A 10,381-nucleotide genomic window follows, 5' to 3' on the forward strand; every position below is an offset into this window, starting at 1 on the left:
TAGAACTTAGTATCAATGAATTTGACAAGATTTACTCTTCAATAGACATAAATAAGATTGCTCTCCATGTGATCCATTCATATTATGCTTTAACTGTGATAGACTCTGACAGATTTTGATACACTATATAGAAAGGGCATCACCCCTTCTTCATGTGAAGAAAAAGCCAAGAGCCCGTTGAGACTGAATGGAAGACACTCTGGCAACAGTTTAAGGCTTCATCCAATGTTTGAAATCACTCAGTGGAAACATAGTAAGTTGTATGAATCCATTAATTTTATCTATCACAGTGATCTTTTCTTTAAGGAGTTAAGGGCAGAACACAAGGCATACTTTACTTTCATAAAAATCCTACAAGGTAGATTAGACAAAAAAGAGATTATTGTTATTATTAGATTATGCAATGCCTCTACTTTTATAGCTCAAAGTGGTATACATAATGCTTACACCTCCTAATTTTCCCACAACAACAACCCTATGACGTGGGCTTTGCTGAGAGAGTGTCTGGTCCACAGTCTCCCAGTTTCTAGTCCAACATCTTAACTACTACATCAGACTAGCACTTAACTACTACACCAAACTTTAGATTAGTCCAAAATTGTGACTAAGAAGATGTTTCAGCTGAGATCTTCCCAGCCAAATCAGGCACACAATATACTCAAATATATACCAAGACATACAAATCCAAACATCCATAAGCATCTGCTCCTAACCATGGTGACACCAAAACGCACACTGTGACATCAACATTGCAAACGCCATCCTTTCATACTTGCACTGCAATGTTGCAGGCATACGAATATGTAATGGGTAGAGTTTGCATCACAATATTGCAACACGCATTTCGTCACTTTCCTCATTTGCTCCTCCTTACAGATGCTTATGCAAACATCTTTTGTTGGTGAGGGTGAACTCTTTGAGGTAGGCCCGGTCACAAAATAGACACCATAAGAAATACTGGAACTCTGTTGTATTGATATAAGTATAATAACAGAATCTTGAAAGCCTGACGATCTTTCCCCTCCCTTCCTTCTTACAGCAAAAGGGGTCAAGATGGGCAAATTTAAATTTTTTTCTCATGCTGTCTTGTTTTTTTGGACTAAGATCATGTTTGCTAATAGTCTGAATGTGTGTTTTGCTTAAGATCTCTGCATTTCTTCTCCAAGGTCATCTCTATGTTCCTCTGCAATGAGCAATCATATGAAAAATGCAGAGAGTGAGAAGTAGTGAGCAAAAGAAGCCAGCAGATAAGAGGAAAGCAATTCTAACTAAATCTGTTTACAGCAATCCCGTTCACTATACCTCTCCATACCTTTCCATCCTTGCAATCCAAACTTGCTTCTACTACATCTCTACACCATTTCATATACTGTTTTTTGTTATTTAAATTTTTCACTACTCTGTTTTTCAGGATATCACCAACTCTATCCAACCATATTTTAAATCTTTCTTTCCCTTCCCTCTCTGCCAATTCACTCATTCTTCATTCTCTCAATAGAAACAAACCACTTCAAAGTACTTCTTTTGCACTGGTTACTCACTTACATATTCACTCTACATTCATTCAGAACTCATTGACCATATCACCATTTTTACCCCATATTTCCTAAGCATACTATTCCCACTGCATCCAACTACTTTTCTGTTTCTCCTACCATACCCAAATCTCACTTCCGTAAAAAAAAGCAGGCAGATCCATGCTCTTATATACTGTAATTTTTTGTTTCTTTTGACAAATATTCATTCATTCCAACAGACCACATGCTACCCACTACCTTTTTTCCAGCACTTGCATATCTTAAAATTTAGTCACCCATTTTCCCATTTTCAGTAAATGTGCTACTAAGGTACACAAATTCATCTACTTGCTTTAATTTCTCCCTGTTTATGTACAACTTGCAGTCATTCATTGCACGTCCCTGTCATCCCTGTATGCTGAATCATACAGTCTATCTAGCATTCACTGCAAATCATTCTGGTTCTCAGCCCACACCATGGTATGGCCTGCAAACAAAAATACATACACATTCACATCCCCAACCAACATACCACTAATGTCATCACAAGCAGTCCTTAAGCATTTGTCCATAAATACATTAAACATCTAAGGGCATATGACAGATTGCTGTTTTTCTCCCTGCTTAATGTTGAACCATTCAGTCTGCCAAGCATTCCATTTATTCTCACAATGTTTTACTTTCAGGATATGGCAGACTTAACATAGTTCAAAACCAACCTTCAAATACACATATATTTCAAGTCTATTCATTTTATCATACATTTTCCCTAAATCAACAAAATTACAACTTTCTTTCTCACATTCATACATTTCTCAATGACCTGCTATAGGATCTGCATATCCCCTTCCTAGCATAAAGTCACACTGCACTTCCCAAATTTTGCTTCTTCTCACATCTTGTATCCTTTCAATCAGACTTCTAATCTTTGCATGTTAAACATGTCACACGGTCACTCCACAAACAAACATATTTTAACATTTATTCAGTAACACTGTCCATACCTGTAGACTTACCATTTTTCAACATTCTTACAGTATTTATAACCTACTTTTTGGACTTCCAGTGGGGACAATGGCGGCTTAGTCATCTCTCCATGGAAGGGGAAACAACACCGCAGTTGAATTGGTGGCTGGTGGCAAGGCTGGCCGCCCAACTTGCTCTAGATCAAGGAGGAAGCAAAGAAATTGACTCATACAGTCTCCTGATGGCCATTCCTTGAAAGCCAATCATGGAGATAGAAGCTTCTGCAAACAGCTTTCGAGTCAAGTGGCCGGGAGGCAGGGCATCCATCTTTGTTCAAAGCTGTGGTGCAGCCTTTTTATGGACACTAGAGCCAACCAAACCTCATTTCTGACAACACTGTGGAATATAACTATTTTGCAACTTATTTCACAACAGATAAGTAATTCTCTTGGAGCTTATACTTATTTTTGGGACTATACTTTTAAAAGAAGAAATACAGCATTAATTTGAATTTGATTAACTCACAAACAGCTGGATGACAAATGGAATTTAAAACAGACTTAAAAGTTACAGTGAAAAGGGAAGATTTATTTGTTGGTTTATTTTTTTTACGAAACTCCATTTGCAGTAACAAGGTTTGCTTTTCCCACTGGAAAATTTCATGTTTTGCTGGATTATGTCTGTTGATTCCCTGGTTTTCTAAAATAGAAGAAGACTGTAACTTGATCCCTGTATGTTCCCCTTTGATGCCTGCCTTCAATTCCAGCTTGAAAGATGTTAGAGGGTGTGAACTGTTCACTTTCGCTTATAATTAACTATATCTGGCTATACATTTTACTTGTGTAAACAGAAAAAAAAATTAAAAGAATATAGCTACGAGGTTTGCTTTGGGGGAAAAAATGACTAGAAGAGGTCCTTCCTTTAGAGCAGCTGTTAGAAGATAAAATAACTCTTACATTTACTCCAGTTAATGTCTGATGAATTAGGAGCTAAATTAAAGTCCCTTGAAAAAAAAGATAGAGGAAAGAGTGGATAAGATAGTTAACTTTGAAAAAGAGGTGGAGTTTGACTAGAATGTGGAATTTGAGTTCAAAAAAATATTGGACTATGAAGGTGGTATGAACAAAGAAGTTGTGGATTCAAACATGGATTTGAAACAGCCAAAGGATAAGAGTGATATGGAAAAAGATGCCAGAATGGATTTACAAATGGAATCAGCTGATCTTACAATGTTTGAAGGGGACATACAAATAACAGAAAAGAGTGACTTAGAAAGATTTTTTTATTTTGGATCTGCAAAAGGAATGTGTTGAACTGGTGAGGCTGATCCTGGGAAGAGACAAAGAGAAATTACTGGGGACGTTTCTGAGAGAAGATAAGGAGAGACTGATGGGGAATCAACTTGTGGGTTATTATTTGAAAGGATTAAAGTTTAAGCTTTTTAAAAGTAACAGAAGGTTTATAAAGTGAATTTATTTGACTATGGTTAACGTATATGCTGAGGCTTCTGGTAGTTATTAATGGGATTTTTTTGTGACCAGGATTGAATGACGATGCTTTAAGGATCTGTGTATAAAGTTAAAATATATTTGTTATTAAATGTATGGAATTTTGTGTATAAGGTTAAAATATATTTGTATAACCTGTGTATAAGGTTAAATATATTTGTTATTAAATGTATGGAATTTTTGTTCTTATATATAATAATAGTAAGGTTTTCATATGTACAAAGGTGGAAGGATATGACATTATCTATAGCTTTATTTTTATATATGACAACAGCAGCAAGGCTTTTAAATGCACAGAGATGGAAAGATAAAACATTACCCATAGTGGAAGAATGGCTGGTGAAACTGATGGAGTTGACTGAGATGGCAAAATTGATGGCTTTGACTCAAGATAAGACATTGTATAATTTTAGTCTAACTGGATACCTTTTTTGGATTATTTGTGGGATACAGAAGAAAATGAAATTATGTTGTATGAGTTTGATGATTAGAAATAATACGGGTTAATAGAAATAATGGAAGTTATGTCGTAAATTTAGAGTAAGAGTTTGATGTATATTGTTAATTACATCTGTCACAGGGAGGGTCAGAATTCAATTCTTTTTTTTTTCTTCTTTTTCTTTTGTTGTTTCTCTCTTTTTCTTTTCTTTTCTGCGCTTTTGATCTTTACTATTTTCTCTTTTTCCAATTCCTTTTTCTTTTTCTCTTTATTAATATTAGTTTTTGTCAGTTTTTACTGTTCTTTTTTAAAAAATTCATAAAGTTATTATAAAAAAAGTATTTATAACCTACTTTTCATCATTTTTTCCCCTGGACACTAACTTTTATAGCATTTGTTTCAGTACTACTGTTCAACATATCACTATCATTTTCCTACAAATCCCTAAAATGTCTATTCCATCATTCTCTCAAATCAATTTAACCCAAATTGACAAAGTCCATTGTCTGGCCAATCTCTCCAGAAAATGTTTGCTGCTTCAGTAATTGCAGAAGAGTAATGCTTCTTCTGCATACGTGTAAACAAGTACTTTATCTGCTGTTTCTCCTTCTGACAATACAGCCTTCCTTTATCATCTACAGCCAAGAACACATTTTAAGGTAGTCATTTAGTCCATAGATATGAATGCAAATATAACACATGCAATATAAATCAGGGTTGGAAAACTGGTAGCACTGCAGATATTGCTGTACTATAACTTCCAGTAGCCCACGTACCATGGAAAAGTTGAAAAATGATAGGAGCAAACATTCAGAAACATCCAGAATGCTGCTGTTCCCCCATTCTAGCTATACATATTTATTCAAAGTTCCACTGGGTTCTATTAAGCTTGCATTCTAAAATTATTTTAGGAAGACAGGTTTGTGGCCTGCAGAATTATTGCACTTCATCTGCCAAAAGCTGTCCATTCTTTTAGCCAAAACACTTCTACATTCATTTAAGATCTTTCTCATCTTCAGTTCACCAAGTATAATATTCAGCTATATAATGAGGTTTAGAGCAGATACTACTCCCCCTTCAAATGAGGTTTCAAGGAAACCTATATCTCCATCATATGCAGTAATTCTGTATGTCCAAAGGTCTATTTCTACATCTGAAAAACAGACTGGAAAAAAGAAACAGAATAGTAGCTACCTCCTTCCAAAGGCAGTGAAAAAGTGAATGCTGAAGTAGATGCTGAAAAGGTGAAACAGACTGGGATTAAAAAAAAATTGCATACAAATTGGTGAAATACTGATTAGAAAATAATTTAGGTACACACTCCTGACTTCCCTAAGCAGAAAAAAGACTTCGAGGCTCAATTTTCTTTAGAAGGAAAAATCAGTAAGTGTTTATGACATTATATAATTTTGGGGAGTAGTCACAAATACATACATTAAGGAAAACAAAATATTTCCACAGAGCTGCAAATCCACTGCTGCTACTTTAGTTTTTGAGAGCTTAAATATCTCCTTGTCATCATAATCGTGGCATATCTAGTCAGAAATAAATCTCACTGCCTTCAACAGACTTATTTCCAGGAAGCATACATTCTAGATTGCAGCTTAAATTCTCTGTTCCGCTATCTACTTCTAGTGTTCTTTTCACACCCAGATCTACCTTTGAAGATTGGGGAAGATGGGGAGATGTCACCTACTCCACTCATTACACTAAAGGAATTTTCTACTATTCAGAAAAAGCCACTTGCCATTAGAAAAGCAATTGCCTGACAGAATACCCAGGTTCACACACTGAGTTAAGTTAGGGCCTGGCAATACTACAGATACTCTTTTTCCTTTCCTTTCCTTTCCTTTCCTTTCCTTTCCTTTCCTTTCCCCCTCAGAAGGTGATAGATGATGTAACAATGGTATGATGACATCATTGGAGAGGTGGAAGGCTGAAATGTTCAGTCCTTTGTGGAATTAAAACTTAGATACATTAAGCTACTAGAGACTTAAAATGCCTATTTCAACATTCTTTTGCTTTTTAAAATGAGCAAAAATCCCCATTGCCAAAAATTGGTGATTTATTATCTAATTTCAGCAGATGATTTCAGTAGGTTTGGGTTCTGCTTTATGTCACTATGCTGGAATGTTTTGTTTTGTTCTCATTTTGGCTTAGTACAGTGATTGAACTCAACTGTTGAGGTTTATAAACAAGTTTAGGATTATGTCTGAACAATGTTCAGCAAACTATGGTTAAATTTAACTGTGGTTTAGTGCAATATTGTAAACCCAGTCACTAATGTGTGGCTAGATCTGACTGGATTTTGTTAGAATTCATATCTATGATACATGGTGGCACAGGGTTGTTACCTCCCTCTCTAGCCCATGAACTGTCTGGAATGACAACCTGCTTGGAAGCTATATCCCCCAAGAGTAGAAATACTAGGTTTTGATACCAAATTATAAATATGACTATAGCTATGCTCACACATGCTAAAAGCTGCCAACTTTGCATAGTGAGCATGCACATAATGCCTGTCATGTGCAGCACTTAAGGACTGGTAACTGATTCCATCATCTGAAGTCAACTTGAAGGTCCAGGTACCAAACTTTGAACCCAAGATTTGTCATAGCTTACAGAGTCTAGTTTCATAACCTTGCGATAGCCCCCATTGCAGATCTAGATGACATAGTAAATGGCAAACTTCAAATAAACATCCATGCATGACCATGGGGGAAGGGAGGAGAATGCTTAATGAGGTATGATGCTTAGCATGCCATGGAATCACAGCCTACAATTACAATGGCCATATCTCCAGGGATAAAGTCCTCTTTTACCTGAAAAAACTGGGATTGAAGCAAATACTATCAGGCTAGTATCAAATTAATACCTTTTGGGACACTGGCACAGAAGATCAGATGCTCAGCACACACTCAGAAATATCACTATTCCTTGTTATTGTCTTACATATTTAAGTCTGAGCCTTTGCCGAAAAGAAAATCCGTGTTTATTATACTTTATTCTTCTTGCTTTAGTAAGCACTTATTTTTCTCTCTCTCGTTCTTTCTTTGTAAACTAGAATAAAAGGGAGGAAACTTTCTCAACAGTAAAAATTTGTTTTCCCCATCCCATTTACTCTATTCATGTATTAGTTTAGGCCTTATCTTCTGTATCCCACTGGTCCTGTACCTAAAACTATCTGAGCAGTGTTAAAAGCTAAAGTGTCCCTTGAATCAAGCTTGATTCCTTTTGGCTACACAGACATCTTCATATGATTTTCTTGACAATGGTGTAGAAACGTTTTCCCAATACTTTCTTCAAAGATTTTTTTTAACTTCCCAGTCTAGTCCTGGAATTTCTTGATGGTCTCTCATCCAAGAACGAGGCCCAACCCTACTTAGTTTTTGGAGATCAGACAAGATAATCTAGCCTGTGGTGTAAGGTACCTATTGAAGCACTGCAAGAAGGAATTAATCACTGTCAAATAATAGAAAGAGGAATGGCTATCATTCTGCTATGATCTAAGTTTCATTAAGGCCATCTCAGATCTATCAGCTTTGTTCAGTCCAGGACAAGTATAAGAATACATTTCAATAAAAATAAGGTAGAACCCTCATAGCACGGCAAATGCTCTAGCTGTCAGAAGTATCACTGCACTCCCATTTTGTCCAGCCTTGCAGTTGGATCCATGTATTTTTAATAGGTACAGGATATGCAAAAATTCAAAAGATCCATCTTTCCTCCTCACCACATCTCTACGATAGAATGGGCATACCTATTGAATTCTATGCTGACATGTAACTGTTAAAGGAAGAAGAACCCTGCCAGAAACATCACAGAAGCCTTTTTCTCAAAATTTATGCCCCACTACAGAGAAGCTTGTTAACCCAGAAGAAATATGTCCCACTGTTCCTAACAGCTGCATGGTAGCCTGCACGGTAGTTCAACTCTCTCCTGCATTATTCTGAATTTTAGTTAAAAAGGTTGCAGCCCTTGTAGTTCATTTATGCTGCAAGCACATTTTAGAATTGCTCTGTTTGAAAAGTAACACCAGTCCTAGGCAGAAAGCCTCCCCAGACAAAGAAATGTGCCTAGACTGCTGGCTAATTATCAGTTCACTTCCAGATGTAACTGTTGCCTGATTCAATGTCTACTGTTTAACCAGGAACACTTTCCTCTTCATCTACAGGAAGGATTCTAGCTGGACAAACCAAGCCCATACCTGGATTGGGTTTGCATTATATATGTAGACTAAAATGTGGTTGACTAGTTTATGCTTTATTGAAAGCCTAGCCAGTGTGGTAAGTATAAAGCTCTTGTGCAAACCCAGAAAAATAGGTTAAATCAGTAGTCCATGACTCTGGGTAGTAGGAGGCGAACAAAGCCATTTTGACTCAGAAGAGGCATCCACACCAAAATGTGTAAGATTCCAATCCAAATGCCACAGCCTCTGCAAACCATGGACATTACTCAATGATAGATCATCTACTTTACATACAGTCCCATGCCTGGCTGGATCCCTGGAGACCCACTGCTGGTCTGAATAAACAGTATTGAGCCATAAGGACCAGTAGACTAACTTACTATAAGACAGCTTTTTAGCTTCCACTAATTTCAAAATAATTGATCTCCTGTTAGGATCCACAGGGTTATAGCCCCAATTTGCTTATGCATATATATCAGTTAAATGTGTTTTCTAGTACTGTATAACACAATCTCATGGATGTATATTCAGAAATCAACACTGATGAATTTCATAGAGCTTTATTATTCCTTTTAAAATGTACACTGAGTTAGGCTCTAATTGCAGCCCTAAAAAGGCTTAATTTGGTAGTAAACACAAACTAAATAGTGAATTTATGTTGGAGTGAAGCATACAGAGATGTTGAAATTTTTTCTAATTCATACTATTTCTTTCTTTCTTGGAAGATGGTCTTCTGATTCATCATCCGGAAAAGTTCAGGAAATGCAAGGCAACAAACTGTAATTATTGAGTAGAAATTACAAAAAAATCGAATTCTCTCCCTTCACACCCCTGCGTCTGTCTTATTCATTCACCTCCATTGGCCGTGCTGTGTGGGAATAAGGGGAATTGCAACCTATCACATCTGAATGACCCCTGTTGGGGGAGAGTGAATGAGTGAACTGGGCTAGTACCAACGTGGGATCTTTCTAATTCTTTCAGTCAGGAAGTACAGCAGGAAGCACATATATTTAGAAATAAGCCTCACTTTTTTTGTTCCCCAGTAGAACTTATATCTAGGTAAGAGCTTTGGGGATCTCAGATCTAGGACCACCCCTTCCTGTTTCTTGTCCAATTTATCTCCTTCTACTTTAAGAAGTATGCTGCTTGTGACTGGCAGATGTGACACAAATTTCAAGATTTATTCCCCAGCAGGAACTTGGCAGCTGTTCTTATCCAAGTACCACTTTATGATGCAAATCCAGAAAGAATTCCGGTGAAAACTCCATCATAAAGAATGAAGTTGCACAAGAGATGGACTTCTTTGCCATCAGAGCCTGTCCGTCAATGGGACTTCTAACCAAGGAGGGGCATTGGCTGTCCTTCTCTGGTACAATCCTATACTGGATCCTAGGAATCCAACCCCCACTCATGGGGCTTTGAAATTGACACTTATTGTATCATACTACAGTAGTCATACATGTCACATTGTTGGTGGGAGAAGGTCAAATAAATGTGCATGGATGGTGCTCCATGCCTCTGCTTTTAAGATGTGGGGGCAAGAGATGAATAGGACCAGAAGCCCATTCTTCTGCATTTCCTTAGATTTCCCAAGGGCTCTGAAGCCCTTGCAGAAAATCAGAGTAGGCAGACTGCTCTCAGCTGCAGATCAGTCTAAACTTTCTCTCAGCTTTGCAGTCTGCATTACTGGTCTTGCTAGCATTGAGCTTCCAATTTATAATTTCTCCCCAGCAGTGGGTCCCAGCTGAAAGGAAGCAATGGA

The sequence above is a fragment of the Python bivittatus genome, unplaced genomic scaffold, assembly GCF_059951505.1.
Source record: "Python bivittatus isolate LINGU-HERP-01145 unplaced genomic scaffold, Pbiv_v1 ctg000480_np1212, whole genome shotgun sequence".
NCBI classification, from domain to species: Eukaryota; Metazoa; Chordata; class Lepidosauria; order Squamata; family Pythonidae; genus Python; species Python bivittatus.